The sequence below is a fragment of the Dromiciops gliroides genome, chromosome 6 (assembly GCF_019393635.1).
Source record: "Dromiciops gliroides isolate mDroGli1 chromosome 6, mDroGli1.pri, whole genome shotgun sequence".
In the NCBI taxonomy this organism is placed as follows: Eukaryota; Metazoa; Chordata; class Mammalia; order Microbiotheria; family Microbiotheriidae; genus Dromiciops; species Dromiciops gliroides.
Genome location: NC_057866.1, coordinates 57,952,754 through 57,976,578, shown reverse-complemented (window position 1 = coordinate 57,976,578; position 23,825 = coordinate 57,952,754). Strand labels below are relative to the sequence as shown.

Below are 23,825 nucleotides of genomic sequence, written 5' to 3'. Positions count from 1 at the left end.
TTCATAATAATTGATGATTTTCAGCTCAATTGAAGTTTTCTTCCAATTCTTCATTTTGGCATAAAGTAGACCCCAGGTTCTTTTTTTTTGTGGGGCAATAGGGGTTAAGTGACTTGCCCAGGGTCACACAGCTAGTAAGTGTCAAGTGTCTGAGGTCAGATTTGAACTCAGGTACTCCTGAATCCAAGGTCAGTGCTTTATCCACTGAACCACCTAGCTGCCCAGACCCCAGGTTCTTAAAGGCTATCCCAGGCATGTGCAAGTTCTAGTAGGTACCAAGCGGGAGAGCATCTGGAAATTGGTCTATTGATGGACTTTATGTATATTTTAAGGACTACTCTCTGAGTTCAGAAAGGCTCATCACTAGATTGGCTATAGAATGATAGTGTTTTCAGTCATTGCAACTCTTGATGAATCTACAAGAAGTGAAAGAGAAGTCCCTATCTGTGGTGGTGGAAAAGGTACGCATACCAGTGGAATCAGAGTTCCATGAAGTACTGAAGAGAATATTCAAATACCATTCTCCAAAAACAATTCAAAAATATAGATACAGAACACCAAGGTGTGACCACTGGGATCCAAGGCTCTTGCTGTGTAGCACCTTCCCATATCTGGTAGATACTATCATTTGTGGGAAATCTTCTGACAAACCTGCTGCTTAGCCTTCCTTTATAAGTCAACAGAGTTGGGTTTTTTCAATCAATATTTATTAACACCTATGACTCAGTAAATGTATTATTGTTGTTATTTGTCCTTTGTTCTCAAAGAGGACCATGACATCAGGGTGATGTCATGACTTGCACTGAATTGAATTTGAGTAAGGAGGGCTGTACAAGGTCACCAACCTCACTCTCTCCTCCAGAGCCATCTGGGTTCAGAGACAAGGCATATAACCAGATTACTGGTGTAACGATTGGAATGACGCCACCTGCTGGAGACTTACTGTAGAAGAGTTCTGCCCATGAAGCGAAGGTCTTTGAGGGCAAGACCAGGAGTCTTTTCTTTGGCATCAGGAAGTGATGCGGGCTAGTGGGAGGAGAAAGGAAGAGACTGGAGCTCGCTTGGGCTCTTTCCTTTGGACTCTAGTGGAGAGCGGAGCTAGAAATGTGCTCTCCCTTTAATAGATAGGAATCTAGGCCTTTCTCTCTCTCTTTACCAAATTCTTATTCTCCTTAATAAATGCTTAAAAGTCTAACTCTTGCTAAAGCTTATAATTTATTGGCGACCACTCATTAGATATTTTAGACAGACTAGCTAGAATTTTAGCCCTTAACAGATGGCTGACCACGAAGAGGAAAGCTGAACCTCACTTCTGATCTTTCGGTTGGGTAAGAAATTTCCCCTACCCTAACCCTTTAAATCCGAAGTACTGCTGAATTGCCAGGTGTTTTCCCTTTAAATTTTTTCAAATGGACCTTTTAAACTTCCTAATTACCCTATTTTTGATTTTAGTCTGTTTAACCAGACAAATGGGAGATAAGATCATGTTAATTCTTTGTTTTTGTGGATTTTCTATTTTTCTTTTTATTTTTGTTAAAAGAGCCAGCAACTTACTCACACAAGGAAATATCTCTCCCTCTCCCAACCATGCTTTTTCAGAGAAACCTGGAGAGATTTCTGAAGCTTTTCCCAGTTCTAATACTAATTGTTGCTTTAATTTTGCATGCCTGGAGGCAATCACCCACCCTCTAGAAGCTTTTAATCCCCTAGCACCTGGAGGCAAAGTGGGGGAAGAGGAATCCAGGCCTGAGTTCAAAATCAAGTCTTATTCAAATTGTGCTGGTCCCTCCCCTCCTCTCCAGACCCCACCCTCTACTCCTCCCATGGCCAAGCCCATTGCTTCCCCTGCCTGGGAAGTCCAGAGATCTAATGCTCATGTGCAACTTTCTCTAACTACATTTGCAGCTTCAGGCTCAGCCCTTCCCCAGCCTGGCTGTGCTTCTGAGACAACCTTAGAAAACCCTTTAAATTCCAGATATGCTCGATTTGTTCATAATTTTGCTAACCTGCTTTTGACTTTAATTAGTAATCTTATAAAGCATTTGTATGGTGAAAAGCCCGACAGACAATATAGAGGGGTTAAAGAAGAAAAACTTAAGCTGAATAAGAATGACAATCAACATAGTTCAAGACTCTGCTTCTTTTGCCATGGAAGGGTATATATTTTACAGAAATGTAGAAGTAAGGGGCAAGGTATTGATATGAGTATTGGGGATTTTAGATATCGGAATCAAGAGTGTTCTGAATTCACTCAGATTATTAATGTCAGTTCAGAGGTTACATAGGATTTCTATGCTATTACATATACATTTTGGAATTAATGGTATAGGTTTATTTTCATAGAGATTTTCATGCTTTTGAGATTGTGTCTTATACTTAGTTTCTAAAACAAGGAGAATATTTGTAAAAGCTTTTTATAGTCATGTGATCAAGTTTATATTTTGTAATACTCTTATTAATATTAAGTTCATATTCATTTAGATTTCCCTAGTTTGAATTTCATTGTCTTTTATTATTCCACGTGTATTTTCTTCTATTCATTCATCTATCTAATTTTGAAACATGGTTTTGATTTCATAATACAATGTTAATTCTAGGAGTATTATGCTCCCATATTCTGAGTTATTTGTTTTTGCTATTTTTTCTCAACTGATTATTTGATCAAACTCTTTAAAGCATTTCCCTGGCAAATTGTTTGCCATGGCAAGTGTAAATTGATTCTAGAAGTATTATTTTTGATAAGCATATTCCAAAAAAAAAATAGAGAGGAACATTTGTAAAAGTTGTCTTTGAGATTGTGTTGTGCTTTAACTTGTATTCAAATATGTTCTGATTTTTCACAAAAGTAATTGTATACTAAGTAAAAAAAAGGGGTATTATTTGAAATTGTTGCATAATTATATATTGTGTTCTGAGTCAAGATGTATTCACATTTTTTTGCAATCATTTATTATCCTCAATTTTAAATCCATATGAGACTTGGATTATGGGAACTTATCATTTAAGACACTAATTGCCTTTATTCTGAGTTATCAGATGCCAGTTGGCCAAGATGCCATCCAATCACAAGAGGAATACATGCAAGAGCAGACACTGAACTGTCACATGAGGGGAGACATGCATGAAGTCAAGGTATGGCCGAGGGAACGGCTTTTGACTAATGTTGAGGTTGGATTCTCTTGGTTTAATATTGTATTTTATTTTTCCCCACAATATTGTACAGATGGCTGGAAGTATTCATCCCACCCATCTCATTTCTATACCTGGCTTCTATGCTCCCTCCTATATGCCTGATGCCATGGACATCTGAATCCCATGCATCTGATTAAGTCTGACTCAGTTTCCTCCAATATATTCGGTGGCATGGACATATATTCCATCCACCTATTTTAAGCCTGGCATACCGCATGGGCAGTATATATTGCTCAAGTGTGGGAATGCTCATATCCCATCATTTCTCTGTTCTTTTATGGTAACCCCCATAATTATCTCAGGTGTCATGATAAATAACAGTGTTGAATTTGGCCTTGATACCTGTTACCAATTATATTAGATTTTTTAATTTCTCATAATGGCATGAGGATAATTAGGCAGATGATGCAAAAAGTGATGAAACAGATAAAAATTATTTTTAAAAATTAATATCACAGCAATTGTCTTCTCAATTATCCTCCATAAGGGGGGACTATAATAATAATATAATTTTAAAGAATGGTTCAATTTTTGTTTTATTATATGTTTCATGTGTAACAACTAAGATTCTGAATTCCCTTAGACATGTTTTTGAGAACTTTCATTGTTTGATTTGATTATTGACAAAGTTATTTTAAAGTTGTGTTAAGCTCAATTTTGTAGGAAATTTTCCTGGCTGATTACCAGCATCCACACATCAACCCCTGAAAAGACTTCCATTCCACGACCACACCTAAAGGACATCTGAGAAAAGACTTTCAGAGACTTTAAATGAACAGTTTTGATTTGTTGTTTTTGTTGTTTTTTTTTCTCTTTCTGTTATAATATACACCATCTGTAACATGTATTCTCTGCAGAGGCCCTCCCTTTGCAAGACTAATGTCAAAGCGTCGGTTCATGAGGACAAAAAAAAAATCGCCCCTCTGAACAAAACTTTCCTCTCTTCCTTTTCTATATTTTTCACATATTATTAGTTAGCAATAGTTATTATATTGTTTTTACTGTTCCGTCAAGGAAACATTTTGTTTCTTGAGGAACAACAGGGGGGACTGTAACGATTGGAATGACGCCACCTGCTGGAGACTTACTGTAGAAGAGTTCTGCCCATGAAGCGAAGGTCTTTGAGGGCAAGACCAGGAGTCTTTTCTTTGGCATCAGGAAGTGATGCGGGCTAGTGGGAGGAGAAAGGAAGAGACTGGAGCTTGCTCGGGCTCTTTCCTTTGGACTCTGGTGGAGAGCGGAGCTAGAAATGTGCTCTCCCTTTAATAGATAGGAATCTAGGCCTTTCTCTTTACCAAATTCTTATTCTCCTTAATAAATGCTTAAAAGTCTAACTCTTGCTAAAGCTTATAATTTATTGGCGACCACTCATTAGATATTTTAGACAGACTAGCTAGAATTTTAGCCCTTAACACTGGAGAGGGCTCCAGATGTTTAAGGCAATTGTGGTTAAGTGACTTTCCCAGAGTCATACAGCTAGTATCTCAGATGAGATTTGAACTCAGGTCCTCAGAACTTCAGGGCTGGTATTCTATCCACTGTACCACCTAGCTGCCTCCTAAAAATATTAAAGTGAAGCTTGAATGACCATTGGGGCACTGGTCCCTTTTTTTCTTACTGACTGCATGACATTTCATCTCTAGACTCCAAACATTTTAACCATCTCTCCCCCATCTCTAGAATACTTTCTTGAATAGGACCATGGCATTGGGGTGATATTATGATTTGCAGTGAATTGGATTTAAGTGAGAGAGGGTTGTGCAAAGTCACCAACCTCACTCTCCTCCAGAGCCACCTGGGTTCAGTGGCAAGATATATATCAGGACTCCTGGAGAAGACCCTGGATGTTTTAAGGCAACTAGGGTTAAGTGACTTGCCCTGGATCACACAGCTAAAAGGTGTCTAAGGTGAGATTTGAACTCAGGTCCTCCTGACACCAGGGCCAGGGCTTTATCCACTGCACCACCTAGCTTCCCTTCAAGTCATGTGCCAATGTTAGAGTGAGGCTTAGGAGAATGTTAAGGGCTTTCAGCATTTTGAAAGAAATAACCTCAATGATATTATATCAAAACTTAATGTCAGGGCAGCTAGGTGGTGTACAGTGGATAAAGCACTGGCCCTAAATTCAGGAGGACCTGAGTTCAAATCTGGCCTCAGACACTTGATACTTACTAGCTGTGTGACCCTGGGCAAGTCACTTAACACCCCATTGCCCCCACCAAAAAAAAAAACCAACCCTTAATGTCAATGTTTTCTGAAGGATTCCTTGTTTTCTGGAAGCAAGGTATTTTTAGAAGAAGCAGTATTACTTATACACTCCTTGACTTAGAGAATCTGAGGTAAGATATAGGAATAGATGCATGTTGCAAAGACAAATTAAGATGACACAAGGGAATCATTCCTTAAATTTAAGTTGTTCTGAAGTAAAATGGACTGCCTCACAAAAGAGTTATATTCCATTGTGGGAAGCCTTCCTAAGAAAGGAGGGGGGGAGCTGTTGGGCCATCATCAAATGTGTCATAGACATTATTCTTGTCTAGGTATGAATTGGAAAAGATGGCCTTTAAGGACTCTTCCAACTAGATTATTCTCTGAGCCATGTTTTCAAAAATGAAATAATTAGAATAAGTATATACTCTCCTCCTAAACTTACTTTGTTGAAGGAGAAAGCCATTATGTGAATGCCTATGTTATGTGACTGGTTTTTGTAGTGTTACAATGTTTATACATGCATTTTTGAATCATTCTGTAAATAAAAATTAAAACACATGCATTAATTTGTATTTAAATACAGATTGAAGTATAGTTTTATTTGTTAGTTCCTCTTTCTAAAGTTGTTTTGTCTGTTTTCTTTCACAACCTGACTCATGTGAAGATATTTTGCATGACTACACATGTACGACATATTGAATTGCTTTATTTCTTAAGGAGTATTGAGGAGGGAGAAGGGGAGAACATTTGGAACACAAAGTTTAAAAAAAATCAATGTGAAAAACCAGCTATGTACAGGCAGTCAATATACCACCAGTGTGACCTTGAGCAGGCTAGTTACTTCTAGGCCTCACTTCTGTCAAAATAAAATAATCCAATTAAATCATCTATGAAGACACTTCTAATTCTAATTTCCATTAGCCTATGAATAAGAGGGACACTTCTAAAGAGATAGTGTGATATTGTGAGAAAAACATCTCAAGTCAAAGGACCTGGGTTCCAGTCCCAACTCTGCTAACTAGCTGTATGACTTTGGGCAAGTCACTTAACCACTCTAGGTCTCAAGTTCTTCATCAGAAAAATGAAGGGTTTGATCTAAATGAAGGGCTCTTAACATGGGGTCTGTGAACTTTAAAAAAATTAGTATAGCTATACTTCAATATAACTGTTTGTTTGTAATAAAAATGTACTTAAAAAGCAAAGGCCTGAGCTATTAATAACAATGAATAATTGTTAATTATTCTAAAAGATAATTTAACTTTTTATGGGAAAATATTTTATATAAATAGCAAGATTAATGGCATGAGTCTTTTGACATATTTATGTGTACTTACCAACTAATAACTTATTTTTGAAGGGTTTCAATCAGGAATAGAAAAATGAAAATGTGATATGTGGCAGAGATGAAAATTAGTCCATTTAACTAACTCTAGGATCAAAGATCAGTCTATTGGATTGCTGAAGTAGAGCAAGATTTATCTCCCCTAACACAGAAATGAAAGTATATATTTTCTTGCTTTTTTCCCCCTTTGCACATTTGCAGAGTCAGAAGAGGAGAACCTATGACCAACAAAAGTTGTCCACAGTGATGGCACATTGAATACATAATGGCATAGTAATAGAAGAGGCAGAGACAGAAAGTTTATCAATGTCTCAGTTCCCTAAAAGATAATCATTATTAATATAAATCCCTTTGTCCAAAAGGGAGAATTGATCTTCTTTGTGAGATTCCCCCCTTAATTATAAATACCCTCAAAAGTCATCATCAATTTTGGGGTACATTCAGGTCAACATCCACTCAGAGCCAATAGCCACCACTTTGGGGTTAGTATGTCCCTGGTGACTTCATTTTGTAGTGAGAAAAAGAAACTTTCACTAAAAATATAAAATAATTTTCTTTATAAAGTAATAAGTTAAAAAGAGCTGAATGTATACCAGATGACATCTTCCAAGCCACCACTTACCTTATTTTCTTTTTTTTCTTTTTCATTTCTTTTTTTTTTTTTTTTGCAGGGCAATGAGGGTTAAGTGACTTGCCCAGGGTCACACAGCTAGTAAGTGTCAAGTGTTTGAGGTCAGATTTGAACTCAGGTACTCCTGAATGCAGGGCCGGTGCTTTATCCACTGCTCCACCTAGCTGCCCCCATACACTTCCTTTATTTTCAATTCTCACTTTTTCAGGTGACTAAGACTATGAATCCTGAGTCTCCAACAATGATACTACAATCAAACCTATGGGGACAGTATACAAGTTTTTTTAGGTGCATTGAAAAGCTATGGGTACTGTTATGGTTAAACATAAAAGGGAATTTCAATGAAAAGAGAAAGTCACAAAGGTTCTTAAATCATTTTCTGTCGCTCTAAAAATGGGTATATTCATCCCTAATTGCAAATTGGATTATATATTGAGAATCTCTGATAGCACATCCATATTTTTTTAAATCTCTATTGTTCTTAACTAGTTCCCTAAAATTCTATTTTATTTTCCTCTGCTTGAACTTGGGGAAACAGTTTGTGCCATCCTCAGTAATTTAAAATGGCAAAAGGTGACCCAGAGAAAAAACAAAGGTGGTCTAACTTGTGTGTTTATATAAAGTCTAAAATAAAACAATACAGAATGATGAAATGTAGAAATAAAGAGGTTATTTTTTATAACTGCTCATGAATTATTTCCACTAATTTTCAAGTGTTTTAATGTAGGTTGAAAGACAACAGGCAATTTTTAAAAATATGTCCTCTATTCAGAAACTATGCAAGATGGCAGGATTTGATGGAATAGGTGGGGAGTATCCAGAAAATCATTCTCCTATCTGGTTGGAAGGCTCCATTCTGTGAGTGGGGCTTTTGAGCTCTCAGATATTCAGATCAGGAAGAACACATTAGATTTCAATAGATATCCAATCCTCCATTCTTCCCATTTTGTTGCTAGTGAACATTGATAATCTCTAGTCAATTTTGCTTATAAGGTGCAGTTGGATTAGTAGAAAAATTGTTGGGCTTGAAGACAGGGAAACTTCAGGCTCCTTTTTCTTAGGTCTTACCGAAAACTGGCTCTCCCCTGATGCCAGTCTCTCTGGCTATGCTTTCCAGCACTAGCTGTGCTTTCATTCATTTTCCTCAGCTCATTGGTCAGGATCAGGAGAGTAGGAAAAGCCCTTGGTCCCTCTCCCTTGTTAATATGAATATATGGATCACCTGGATTTGATGGAGGTACCTTATTATCCAAAAGTATTTTTTTATGAAACCCTGGGTTAATAGGAGCAAAATGTCCTTCAACTGAACTCCATAACTGAACCCAGATAGTTAGCAGATAAAAGACTCTACCTAGTGACTTTTCCCTCAGGATACTAAGTCCCTATCTCATGAAAACATCTGGGTGTCCTCATCCTTGCCAAACCCTTTTTTGGAATCCTGTAATCTTATCATGATGCTTCTGTATTTCCTCCATACTTGTTCTAACTGAAATTGTTCATTTGTTTTCTGCTTCTGGGTTGATTTCTGTATCATACTATTGAAACTGACAATGCCCTGTAGTCAGTGGATTAAAACCATAAACACCCTCAGGAATGGAGAGTCCCCCAAGCTTCACTCTTAGGAGGGGAGTCTCCACATGAACATGTGTTATATTTCTTCTTGAGACAAAATATTAAAATGATATTATATTTTTTTTCTGTCTGTCTCTGATCTGTTTCATAGGAGTACAGGTATAGATATCATGTTCTCTGATCTGGTTAGTAGGAGAGATTATCAGATATTAAAATTTCTCTGATCTGTTTATTAATTTTGTAGGAGAGATTAAACATTATTTCTCTGATCTGTTTGTAGGAGACAGGCAGATACAAAAACTATATTTTAATATTCAACATCCTCCATTATTCAGTAATTTCTCTTCATTTGAGGTTCATTCTATTCATATCCACCACCCAATCAAAATCCCAGTAGCCATCACAGACGCCCCAGGTCATTCTCCTTCTGTACTCATTGAGTTTGATAACTCACTTACAATTTTTCTTTCCTCCTCATTTTGTGCCCTCATACTAAGGAGTTTCAACATACTTATGGATTCTTCCTCAAATACCCCAACCATTTAGTTCTTCAACCTACTCATCTTCCATAAGCTACTCCTCTACCCCACCTTTACCAAAAGCAAAAAAGGTCATGCCTTTGATATTACCATCACCTCCAGATTATCAAACAATCATTCTGACTGGATCCACTAAAATTTCATGTTACATATTCTTTACTGGGCCGTCACTGCTGCTAGGCAAGCTGACTATACTTTCCTTATCAACTCACTAGCCACACTCCAGAGTGCCTCTTCCAAATCTTTTCCTCCATCCTCCAACTTCCCTTGGCTCTGCCTCACCCTCTCATTCAACTGAAGATCTTGCCTCATATTTTACAAGAAAAAAATTAAGCCATTTACCATGAATTCCCTTTTCTCCCCTCTTCTTTATCTCCTATTACTCAGGTGCCTTCTGATATTCTCCTTCACCATTGTTTCACCTGAAAAAGTGGTCTTACTCCTTACCAAGGCTATTCCATCTAAACTGTTCAGGCAATCCCATTCTATAATCTATCTGTCATTCCCACTCTTTCACTTATTTTCAATCACTTAATCTCTACTGGTTCATTCTCTACTTCCTACAAACATGCCATTGTCTCCTCTTACCAAAAAAAATGATCACTTGACCCTTCCATCCACACTATCATCTTATATCTCTTCAAATCTTTGTATCTCCAGTCCTCAAAAAGGCAATCTATAGTAGGTACCTCCTACTGTACTTTCTCTGCTCTCAAATGGCACAGTGTCTGGTATATAGTAGGAACTGAATAAATATTTATTAATTGATTGATTGAAATCCTTAATAACTATGTGATCCTGGGAATTTTACTTAACCCTTATTTGCTACAGTTCCCTCAACTATAAAATGAGGGTAATAATAGTATCGACATTCTTGGGTTGTGGCCTGGACAAAATAAGATGGTATTTGTAAAGTGCTTTGCTAACTTTAAAGTGCTATATGTGCTAGCCATCGTTCTTGTTATTGAACAAACAGATGTTTTGCAATAGCTTGCTAATGGTAGTGTGGTTTTTCATTAAATTTTAAGGACATTTTTAATTGCCTTGAGTAATATTGAAATGGCTGTGCACATTAACTGATACCTAGAAAAAGTATCTAATTCTTGAACTAGTTAAGAATTTGAATGAAAATGAAAAAAATGTAAGGAATGACATTATTTAAATACAGGCTGAACATTTCTCTGTCCTTCAAAAGTGTACAGATTTTATCAGAGCAAAAACATGCAGTGCAATTGTGATTGGCATAATCTTATTCCCTTGTCTGGGGAATGAGGGGGCAAAGAACACTGTTACCTAAATTGTGCTAAGAAAGACTAAAACTTACTCTATTGACAATTCATTGATTAGCACATAAGATTAGGTTCTTTTCTTACACCCAATCCAGATTCCAGTGACGTGTGTAAGATCAAAGATAACTTTTCTCCTCTCCATTTTTCTCAAAAGCAAATGATGTTTTAAAAGGTATTTCATATCAACCTATGGAACTGAACAAACTGATGTCAACTGATGACTAGTTTGACCAATAGTCATTCATCCCTACAGAAGTGTAGTTCCCATAGTTTTCTAAATAAAATAATGGTATAAAAGTAGGGAACAGGGCAGAGAGATTTGATAGGTTATTTCCATAAATAGAAAAAAAAATGTTTCCAATGTGTTTGAAGTCGGGCCTTGCCAGTTTGGGTACCAAATGGTGCCTATAGCATAAAATTGTATGACTGACAGACAACCACCTAACTTTTAGATGACAAAGGTGATACTGCCAAGGACATGCTGATTTCAATCTCCATTAAAAGGGAATAGTAAAGACATGGGGCAAAGAAAGTTAATTCATTGAAATCCTGAAATATAATATTTAGTTCAATTGTAATTTGAGCCAGATAAAGAGAATAGGCAAGGGGAAATGTCTTACACTGGTCTTTGCATGAATATGTATTACTTTGGTCAATTTCAACAGTTAAATAATTGAAAACATACCTCTAATACTTATATGACAAAAAAGTCAATAGCAACTAGAACAACAGAAACTGTCCTGCATATAAACATCTATAAAGTATGAAATTTGAAGAGTTGGGTAAATTCAGTCTGGAAACAGCACATTAAGCTTATTTAGCACTGATAATAGGGAGAAGTAGTAAAAAGGAGCCTATGGTGTCCAATATAACTGCATTTTATACTTCTTTTACTCTGCTTTAAACTAGTATCTCATTTACGACTACTCTTCTCTAAAGAATGTTTGCTCATACAGATTTAAGAGTTAATAGTTGCTGTTTATAAACAGAAAAAGGAAGGCTCAACTGAAATAAATGTATCTAGAGGTACCAGCATCCAGTGCCTGGCAAAAAGAAAAAAAAATCTTATTTGCAAAGTCTCCTTTTGTTGGGGTTTTAATGCCTTTACCTCATGTTAATTAACTGAACCACAGGCATACTCTGCCCTAGGTTTTTACAAAGGTCTAGGAGTTTTACCCAGCAGATTCATACATAAGTATAAAAACCTTACACAGTCCCAAGTGATCTAACATAAAACTGATTCAGCTGAAAAGATCACTCAGTTACCTCCCAAAAAAGGAACATACAGCCAACCATTCATAATGATATTGAAGAGAATAGTTTTAAGGGATTGTTCCATCTTTGCACATTAGTTCTCCTGTAATTTTAGAGCTGCTCTCGTGAAACACTCTCCCCATCTTCTCCTCAAGGTAGAAAATTTGAGCAATCTTTAAAAACAGTAAAATATACATATTCAGAAAGTACATTACATCTTTAATTTAACCTTTAATTAAACAGTGACTTTTTAGGGCATACATTTAAGCCTGCAAAAAAGAATGGCTCAGAGAGGCAGAAGTGCTAATAATGTTGCAAGCCCACTGGGCTGAGAGCTTGGACAGGACGATAAGTGCAGTCCAAGAAATTTAATTTAATTTGGGGGGTGGAAGAGTGTAAAATCCCAGGCTACTACAAATCAAAAATAAATTAGGAAATTGGCACAGACCTGAAAGAAGCAAGCTTTAACCAAATCTCTCTTGCCCTATCAAGGTCTCATTTATTAAATGTGTAAATCTTGGGCAATACAATTGGCCTTCACATGGATATTAGCTGACCTAATACTTTTCTAAGAACTTTAAAAAATGCTAATTGTATGACTACAGAGTATTAGGATTATAAAAATGCATGTGTTTCAAGCCTGCATGACACCAGGGCTTGTCTTGCTAGGATGCAGGATAAGTGGCTAACCAGAAGGGTATATTAGGATGGGTGCCAGTGAGGGTCCCATCTACCCTTTAGAGATGCTAAATGTGATGGTATCAGCCAATATATTATACAGATTAGTTGAAAACTAGCTAAGAGAAAGACTCGATAAAAATGAAACAAAGGGACAAAAGGGAAAGAGAAAGAAAAGACACCTCACCAAAGATCCTCAGAAGGAAATAGAAGATTTTATTATTGTTGTTCAGTTATTTTTCAGTCGTGCCTGACTCCTAATGACCTCATTTGGGATTTTATTGGCAAAGATAATGGAACTGTTTGCCATTTTCTTCTCTGGCTCATTTTACAGATGAGGAAACTGTGGCAAGCTAGCTTAAGTAACGTGCCTACTCTTCCATAGCTAGTAAGCATCGCAAGCCAGATTTGAACTCAGAAAGATGAGTTTTCCTGACTTCAGGCCCACCACTCTATCCATTGTGCCACTTAGCTGCCCAATAGAAGACTCCCAAGTCTAGGTGATGAATTATGCATGTGCTGCCTAAAAATATGTCTTGCTATTCTCAGGAAGGTTCATTACCCCCGAAATGATTATTATTTATTTGTTTTCATGAACAGTAACTCATGAAAGCTACCACGTTAGGTATAGATGGGTGATGATATGTGTTGGTAATAGAAGTACCCACACTTGTGATACTGCAGAACCTTGAAATAAGTATATGTGTGTGTGTGTGTGTGTGTGTGTGTGTGTGTGTGTGTGTAATAGTATGTCAGATACCTAGCTATGGTACTATAAGCAAGTCATACAGCTTCTCTAAACCTCAATTTCCTCATCCAGATACTGACGAATTGGATGCAATGGCCTTAGAAGATCCCTTGCAGATCAAAATCTATGGAGTCTATGATCCTGTGACCTGGGTTTTCTGTCAGTGTGGAAGCCCCTGGCAACAGTATATAGCCCTGGTGTCAATACAACACATCTATAAGTTAGTTTTAGAAAATGTCTAAAGTTCACAAAGGTGAGGTGATGCGCCAATGTCCATGAGTAGTAGTAAAAGTCTGAAGCAAGATTTGTACCTATGTCTTACTGATTCCAAGTTCAGTATGCTAGCCACTAAAATATGAGTGTTTTGCTTTCCAGTGTGCCTCTCATAAACTGCCCTAGATTATCCTCAAAATATCCCTGAGATTCTATAGGGAATCTAGCAATGTATCCAGTTCAAGGGAGGAAAATAGAGTACTATAATTCTTTAGTCATCTTAAACTCTTAAGTTACAACAACCTTGTTTATTTCTGATTAATGATACAGATAGATGAATAGATAGATAGATAGATAGATAGATAGATAGATAGATAGATAGATAGATAGATAGATAGATAGATAGATAGATAATCTGATGTTTCTTTTTAAAATTTTGCCAAATGTTTTGCTAAAAACATTGTATCCTTCAATAAAACTGATAACATCTACTTAGTAACTGTTTACATTGAAGTTCATTATTTTCTTTGGATAAAGGTATAATAATGCTATTTTAGTCATTCTAAGTTCCTATCAGCATTTTTTGTCTTGTTAGTCTAACTACTTGATTTTAATTGAAAAATGTACGATATACATCACTCCTTTTAAAATCACAAACCTGTGTCTATCTTCTATCACTGAACCATTTTTGTTTCAGGAATTTGTTGGGTGCATGAATTCTTACCATTGTGTTGATATGACATTGAGCTGTCTCAAGCAGTCCTGAATAAGTGCCAGTTACTACCATCTGTGATTGAACATAGGGTCCTTTTCCTCACAGCCCTCAGTGACCTATCTTTTCTACACATTTGCATTAGAAACTGACACTGAATCTGATTTTTTTTTCCAACTTTCTGGGACTTTTTTTTTAACATTATTGCATTTAAAAAAATGTATCCTACACGATTCCATTCAGTAAGCCCTTATAAAGTTTTTTGCTATGTGCCAGGCACTAAGAATTGAATGCAAAAAAAAAAAAAAAACAGCCCCTGACATCACAGAGTTTATATTTTACTGATGATAATTAACATTAGGTTTAAAAATTTAAATATTTAAAAAGAAAAACAGTTGTAAACAGATTTATGATTTTGCATATAATTATATTTTGTTATGTATATGGAAATGCTCATTTTGATATTTTAGTTTTTAAATTAAAGAATAATATCTGGAAAACATAGAATTTAAAATTTTGTGAAGTTATTCTTGGTAGCTTGGGGGGGGTAATTGATTTCTGCAGAGAAATCAGAACAGTCATTCTAATCAAAATCTATTTTGTCTGACTGAGAGAACAAAGGAATGAGAAATGACCATTACTTGCTGAAGAACCATAAGCTTACCACCAAGTCCAGAAATACCCATTTCTCAAGATTCATGTTCAGTCATCTGTGCTCAGGGAAAGAAATATAGAACAGAAGAGACATCCAGGAATTTGATGTCCTATCTCATGTTCACATAGAGGAGCCAATATATATATAACTATTGTGATCCATCTCATCAAACTCTGTCTGCTGTAGAAAGTGGAGGGATGGAGCAGTGAACAAGAGGAAAGAGAAATCACCTCTCTTGGAATTGTAAGGGAGAACTGGCTGTAATCCAATAAGAAGGCTGCCTCACGCATGTGAGTGTCTGAGGAATTTCTCCCTGCTCCTTATATAGCCTACAGCATAGGTCTTTTCAGGTCAGTTGTCTTTGTCATTGTTCCCAGTCCCAAGAACTGATAACAGAATGTGATGGTATCCTCAAATATAAAAGCTTATCGCCCATCAGGAGGCCAATGTGTTGGTCCAGCACCATTACCCCTGCTACATCTCATCTTTCCCTGTAATTACCTTGGAAGCTTTGTACTATTATCATCTCCATTTCACAGGTGAGAAAACAAGTTCAAAAGAAAAAAATAATTTTTTCATGATCACAAAGCTGATAAGCATCTGAGTTAGGATTTGAACATGGGCCTTATGATACCAAATTCAACACTTTTTCCACTATACTAAAAATGCTATCTGTGTGTGTGTATGTATATATGTGTATATATACGCACATATACATACACACACATATATGTGTATATGTGTGTATATACACATATACATGAATATATGCATAAATACATGTGTATATATACATATTTATATATAGAAGGATTGTGATTCAAGTCTTAATTTTTGCTAAGATTATATCACATTTTCCCTCCATCTGTCTAACACCTCTTGGGCTTTATATTTACTTCAAATTAAACATTGTAACAAGTACCTCTCCCTACCACCACCACCACCAGTTATTTTAATGATATAAAAAAATATATTTCTATGCTCCCAAGTTTGGCAGGCCAAATTTTCAACCCAATGTTTCATTGGAACACATATATTAACACTAAAAACAGATTGCCTCAGTGTTATAATTGTAACAAAGTTTTAGTTTGACACCAAGAGACTAGAGAATGTTTTACAAACATGTTCAGACATAACTCTTAGGAAGTGTCCAGATTATATCAATATTTTACACCAGTGTTTCCATTTCATAAGGAATAGTTTTCTTGCAGAGGGGACTGTTGTTTTTTTTTTTTGGGGGGGGGGTTGTGTTTTTTTTTTTCAATAAACCTGACTTGTGAGTCAGAGACAGTGTGAAAGCAGATAAACTGAATCTTTGTTTTTAGGCTTGCTGTTTCAATAAAAGTTATCAGGTCAAGTTATGTCTGAGTTGTGATTTACATGAGCACTTTTTGTTGGTTCCAACATGTATCAAAGGACCTGAGATTCATAGATTGGGGGGGGGCAGGGTTTATGTTCAAGGCCCATCCATTAATCACTTTGGTCATTACCAAGAGGGACATGGAATAAAAGAGAATACACTGGCATTGCATTCCGGTAAAATCAATAAGTTTCTTCGTGGCTCCAAGAGTAGGGTCACAATATTTGAAGGTGTAGGAGTAGTGAAGATTCCAGTCTATGTGCTTTATTTGATTAATAAGGAGGAGATTTTGGATTGATAACTTTGAACCAAGGCTACTCATGAGCCATCTCAACCTCTTCTTTTCCTAGCACCCACCTGTAGCTGACTAGAACAATTGCTATCAAGCAACCAGACCTCAGTCATTGATATATGAACTCCTACATGATGAATTTCACTACATCTTTGTAGATTCATTCCCAAGGGGTTTAAACATCCTTACCTTGATATAGTCAACCAGTCCAACGTCATTCTGATCCAAGTTCTAGGACAACAGGTAGAAGGTATTTATATGATATATAGCACTGATTTCCAGGCCTTTCCAAAGCTACGTGTCTGCCTGATAGACTTCCCCACCCCTATTGATTGTCAACTATTAGAGGTTCCTAGATGAAGGCCCAGAGAAGTAGGACCTCCTCTAAACTTCATATTCCAGGAGCTCTAGGACCCCTTTTCTATTTCTAGCAATTGCTATATTCACCCTTGTAGGCTGGCCTTTTTACTTGCGGGGCATAATGCTTTTGTCAGTGGGACATATCAAAGTATCATGATGACATCCCTATAACAGAGAAAATGCTGAGGGTAAGAGTCAAGGTAAATAGATCAAACACTTCCATTTTCTAACCCATAAAAAGGATATCTAATACTGACTTTGCTGAAACATAAAGGGGTATAAATGTAATGTTCAAGGTTTCAGAGAATTTTCAAAGCACTTATGATGTTGAGATTTATGTTTTGAAAGCAATTAATCATTTGTTTCAATTGGGAAGGGAAGAAATCAAACCAATTACGTCCAAAGACCAAAGTAAGTATTTATCAATTTTATTGTGATTCATAATACTTTCTCAATTTTCTTAGAAAAGATGCCTATTCATATACATGATGACTATCAATCTAATTATAGTGTGTTTTAATACCAAATCCAAAACAATCGGTTATAGTTCCTATAGAAACAAATCTTTTTTTTTTCCTTTAACCAGATATTGGAATTCAATGATCCAAGAGATTTTAGAGTCAAATACTATGCCTGTATTTTGAAAAGGACTATATAATTTTATGACCAATTATGCTATTTGTAGCTAGAAAGCCAAACGAAGGGTAATTAGTTGTCATGCTTTAGAATATCAAGTGAGAGCCTGCAGGAATCCATTTAATCTCATTCCCTCAGTTATTTATATAATACCTTGGCATGACACCAAGCGTCCCACTTAAGCTTTTGCAGGAGACCAAAACCCTTCAGTCCTTGAGACCTCAGAATGTGCATCTGGAAATTTTGCAGATCTTAACCATAGGGACCACAGTGTGAGCAGAACGTACTGTAACCTTATCAATGTGATCTGTATTACTAATACACGTAATGGATGGCATTCCTTCAATAGTATCATAGTCATTCCCCTTCAAACTCACCCTTTTTTGGTCGCTCAGATATTTCACTGCTAAAACAGGGAAAGATGCTTGCCGAACAAACCTAGGACAATAGGATTTCTAAGCCTGAGGTGACCTTACAGACCATTTAGCTTCACAAAAATTTGCCCTCCCAGCTTAAATGTCATGTAAATTGTCAAGTTTATTCTATTTAAGTGTTTCAACAGTATATGATATTCCATCATTGTGGATACTCCCTCTAGCAATGTGGATCAGTCAGTCAAAAAGTATTTGTTAAGCACCTACTATATATTAGATAAATGTAGCTAGGGGGCAGCTAGGTGGCACAGCAGATAAAGCACCGGCCGGCCCTAAATTCAGGAGGACCTGAGTTCACATCTGGACTCAGACACTTGACACTTACTGGCTGTATGACCCTGGGCAAGTCACTTAACCCTCATTGCCCTACCCAAAAATAAAAGTAAGTGGAGTTAGATGGCAGAATGGACAAAGTGTCAGGATCTGGAGTCAGGAAGACTCCAGGATGACTTCCTGAGTTCAAATATGCCCTCAAACACTAGTTGTGTGACCTATTCTCTCAACCCTATTTGCTTCAGTTTCCTCATCTGTGAAATGAGCTGGAGAAGGAAATGGCAAACCACTCCAGCATCTCTGCCAAGAAAACCCCAAATGGGGTCAAAAGGAGTCAGATATGAATGAACAACAACAAATGAAAAGGTTGCCAAATACTGTGGTAGGCACTAAGGATACAAAGAACTGACATAAAACAGCACCTGCTCTCAAGGAGCTTGAAGTCTAATAAAAGAGATAAAATGCTAACTATGTACAAACAAGATTTAGACAGGATAAACAGGAGAAAATGAACAAAGGGAAGGCACACATATCAGAGGGAAATCAAGAAAGGCTTCTTGCAGAAAGTCACACCTTGGCTGAGTCTTGAAGAAAACCACTGGAGAAGAGGGAGAAAAATTCTAAGGATTGGGGATAGCAAGTGAAAATGTCTAGTGCAAGAAATAGAATGAGACCAGCATCACATATTCAAAACCTTATTGGTCTTCTAGAGTTTCTGTGAGTAGGAAAAAACAAGTCATCTGGCATCTACATTCCAGTGAAGAGGTATTCTACAGAACTAGTTCATAATTTCAATTACTAAAGATAAAATGTGTGCATGTGTCTGTGTGTGCATTTGTATTCATTTCTGTACAAACATAACATCCATAGTTTTGAAAATTCAAAAGTGCCAATAAGGTAAGATGATTATCTGTAAAGCAAGAGATATAAACCAGTATGTCTGGCATGAAGTCATAATTAAATGTTCTCTCAAAAGTCCTAAATTGAGTTCTGTATTTCTTCTATTTTTGACTATATGCATATACTTTACATTCTCTTCAACTAAGTGCCTTTCAAATATTCCAGGGAAGAGCATATTTGTTAGGCATGATGAAACTAAAAATTGAGTGAAGTACAATAGATGTTTCTCTTAAAAATATACTTATCTTTGCATTTATATTAATGTTGTACTAAATGCTTTTACAAGTAGCATATTGAAATTGAGACTTTTCAGCTAGGCAAATACCTCCTTAACACTCTCAGAAGTGTAGCTATAATGTAGAGGCATATCATTCAATCAAAGAAACTTTTCTTTTTTTACTTTAAAAGATCTGTGATATTGCATCAGAAATCTATTTGATAACAGAGATTAAAATGCAATTGCATTTTGGGGGAAGGAACAATGAGGATTAAATAACTTGACCAGGGTCACACAGCTAGTAAGTGTCAAGTATCTGAGGCTGGATTTGAACTAAGGACCTCCTGAATCCAGGGCTGGTGCTTTGTCCACTGTGCTCCCTAGCTGCCCCTGATGTAATCGCATTTTAAAAGATTTAATTTGTCACTGGGCAAGACGAGCCATTGTGAGGAAAGGTCAGAGTGATCTGAAGATCTCTAAAGAGGGTTGGATTAAATAACCCCTAAAGTCTATTTTAACTCTCAAACTATGATTCTACAGCCATCTTTAATCATTTAGTCAATAAATTTACAATGAGTTGAGCACCATATTCTTCCTCTTCTAAATACACTGGAGGTATAATCGTTAGTGAATTATAATCTAAATAGCATGATAGCTTGATTTCCTCAAATAATGTCAGATGGGCTTAAAACTTGCATGAAAGCACTTTTTATGATCAAACTATTCTAGAAATATCATGGTGAGAGCTAGAAGTAAATGCTGAATGAATAATAGCAAAATCCATAAGAAAGGAATAGTAAGGCATCGGTGAGTATCGACTGTTTCACATAATACTTGTTACTCTTCCTGCATAACGTACATGAGAGGTCCTTCATACAATTCATCACCAATTTAGGATCATAAATTTAGAGCTGGAAACAACCTTAGAAACTATCTTATCCAAAATCCCTATTTTATAAATGAAGGAAACAAAGCCCAGAGAGGTTAAGGACATATCCAAGGTCTTACAAGTAATAACTGACAGATGAGGTAAAAGGATCCCAGGGACTCTAATTCCAAATCCATTGTTCTTCCCACTGTGTGTCACTGTCTGCCATCTTCACCATCAGCATCATCATTGTAATTAGCAAATTGTTGATCAGGCAGCTACCATGTAAAGAGAGCACTGTTGTTAGGATCTGCAGGAGATAAAAAGTTAATTTTTACATGATGAGGGCAACTGTTCTATCGAAGTTCACACCTATCCAAATGGATTAACCTCCTGAGATACACTCTTTGTGTTACTAGTTTTTATGTTTACCATTATCTATTTTAAACAGTTTGGTAAATGCTTTTCCTATTTTGGAACCCCAAGGATTTAAGTGAAGGATGACATTTGAGATGTGTTAAGGCTGCAAATGTAACAAACAGCATGACAATGACTTTTCAGGTGCAGATGCTGCATACACATCTACAAAGCCACAGTCAAATATCCTATTTGGAGAACAGCTGAGCATGAAGATTTAGATATTTATCTATTTCCTGCTTCAAAACCGCTTAAAATATCTTTCTCTACTCAATAAAGTCCCTACAGACGGACGAGCAGGGACTGGTGGGCTTTGCTGAACAGTCTATGGTACTTACCAATGGAAAGCAGAATGGGAGGGTGTGCTTGTCTCATTGAAAAGGTTAGGAAACCACTTTGTAAAAGTTTTCCTCAGGGCCCACCAAAAACAACTGGGCCTACTTGGTGTCAGAACACAATGAGCAGATCGTATAATGGGACCACGTTCTTTTGAACCAGCAGATGGACCACCTGCGGCTCCCCTTAACAAGTGGGCCAATTCCATGTGGAACTGGAATGAGCACAAGATATAAAAAGATCAGAATTGTTTGAACCAGCAGCTGCTCTACCTGCAGCAGTTAATCTTTTCTGGCAATCTGTTAGAGACACATATTCCTCAGGCTAAGAGGGCTAAGAGGCTTTTGCTGACTGCTGTTTCTCTGAGACATGCTCAGTCAAATTCTTCTTTCATGGTTGGAGCATTGAAACTGAACACTCAAGAAGAGTGGAAAAAAGGTAACTCGTTTGGCTTGGGTGTAGGTAGCTAAGTGGATGCTAATAGGCATGGGCCTTGAAGACTCAAAATGAGATTTTGTTTGTTTGGTTTTTTTGTATAGAGTTTCACCAATAATATGTTTGAGGCATGGTGAATAAAATGTATATATTTAGTAAAAAATACAGGTAAGGGGGAAAATAAACACCTCAAGAGAAAGAAATCTGGCAGAGTGATTGACAACTGAATGTAAAATAACCAATGGGGGAAAATGAGATTCAGCTAGATGAAGGCCAAATGGAAATAAATGTTTCTCTCAAAGAAACAAATGTTGAAATATGTATGATTTTTTCTTATTTCCATTAAGCTTCCTTCTCAGTGCAACCTTCTCAGGAAAATGAGTTTTTAAAAAATTTACCATGGCTTTCTACTTTTTGTGTGCTATTCACATGTTAAAATGTGATCGGTGTGTAGTATTTATCATTTATCTTCTTGCTTATGTTTTATATGTGTATGCACATTGCAGTTAATAATGACAGTATAAAGGGCACAGTGACCCCCACACACTAAAAACAATAAATGTTTATTAAGGACAATGAGGAGGAAGATAATATAACAAGGATGATAATGAAGTTTAACACTTCTTTTAATACTTCCCTTCAATCTCTCTTTTCTTATTATCACTAACAATATTCACTGAAATGGGATACATTTAAATCAAAGCCCTATAATTTGCATTATATACATTTTAATTAAGTAGATATAATAATGTAACCTATATTAAAGTGTATTTGTTATTTTGGGCAGATCCTGTGATTTCCTCAGTAGGACTTATAATATCAGATCTCCATCAATCAGTGTTGAGTACCACTATTTTATACTCAGGCAAATTAAACTAACTTTTTTTTAATGTGTCAAATATACCTCATGCTTCTTTTCAGAGTTGATTAGGGGCTAAGATTTGGAGTTGCAGTCAGGAGAATCTGGGTCTGAATCTTCACTCACCAATTTACTTAGCTATGTAAATCACTCAACTTCTTCTGGGCCTACATTTCCTCACATGCAAAATGGATTCAATTAGATGGTTGTTGAGGTCCCCTCTAGCTCTAGTTCTATTAGCCTTTGATCCTATTAATACAGTGATCATGAATAAATTATATAAAGGTGTATCCAGGGATTGGTAGTTCCTTTGGTACTGTTGGATGTAGGGATGAAAGGATGTGCCACACTCACTGACCATTCTGTTTGTGTTTTCCACCTACTCTATCTTGTGAGGGAAGGGGCAGAGTCCAGCCAGCCCTAATATCAATGTGTTGGGACTCCCTCTCCCTCCCTAATCTAATCTGTGAATCCAGGTGGTGCTAGTTTTCTCCAAAGAATGGCCACACTGGTCAGAAATCATCATTGTCTTCCACAGCAAATATTTACTGAGCATTTTCAATGTCATGTGAATTGAAAAGCACCTCTCCCAAATATAAACATAGTGGAAAACAATATACTATTAGAGGTTTGGGTTAGAATGAGTTTCTCTCCTAGAGAGATGTAAAAGACAGTCTTCCAAGAGTCATCAGTCTCACCAACTGCTATCTTACCCTTCCAGATTCATGTGGAAACAAATGATATTGATAGAAGAGACTGAAAATGTATCTACTGCTCACAAAGTTCATGAGAAAAGTGTATAGTTTATGGAGTCATGGAGGCAATTTTCAACTCTTCTCACAACTGAGAAGACATACCCAAGATCAAAAAGTTACTAACAGGCAGAACCCAGATTTGAATTCCTGCCTTCTAGCACCAAGTTCTTTGGTCTTTCCACTGGACCACACTGAAGATCAAACAAAAGATGGATTAATAGATAAAGAACTGGCCTAGAAGACGGGGAGAACCAGGTTCAAGTTAGGACCTTCATAAAGACTGTCTGTGTGATGGTGGGCAAGTCATTTCACCCCTCAATCCTCTAGGGCAGCCCTCAAAAATCATATATTTTTGAGAAGATGATGACTTTCTTGGTTGGAGGAATTTCCTCACCTGGAACTCCATACACCAAGGAAATTACATATTTGGTACCTATCTATCCTTTCCAACTAAATGTCACAATTGTGGGGGTGCAGGGAAAGTAGAAAAGAGAAGTCAACATCTGCCTTTATAACTAAGTTTGAGAAGAAGAGACTCATCTTCTTAACTTTGGCTCTTAGAATGACTGACAAGCACTGCAGTTTAGCTCAGAAATATTTAATAGGGTATAGCTGGCATAAAATTTTCTGACATGATTAAAAGAGTT

The 23,825-nt window shown here is 36.7% G+C and overlaps 1 pseudogene; it reads right to left on the bottom strand.

Moving 5' to 3' along the window:
- The window catches only part of LOC122731988, a 105,391-nt pseudogene that overhangs the window by 45,275 nt on the left and 36,291 nt on the right, over positions 1–23,825 (bottom strand).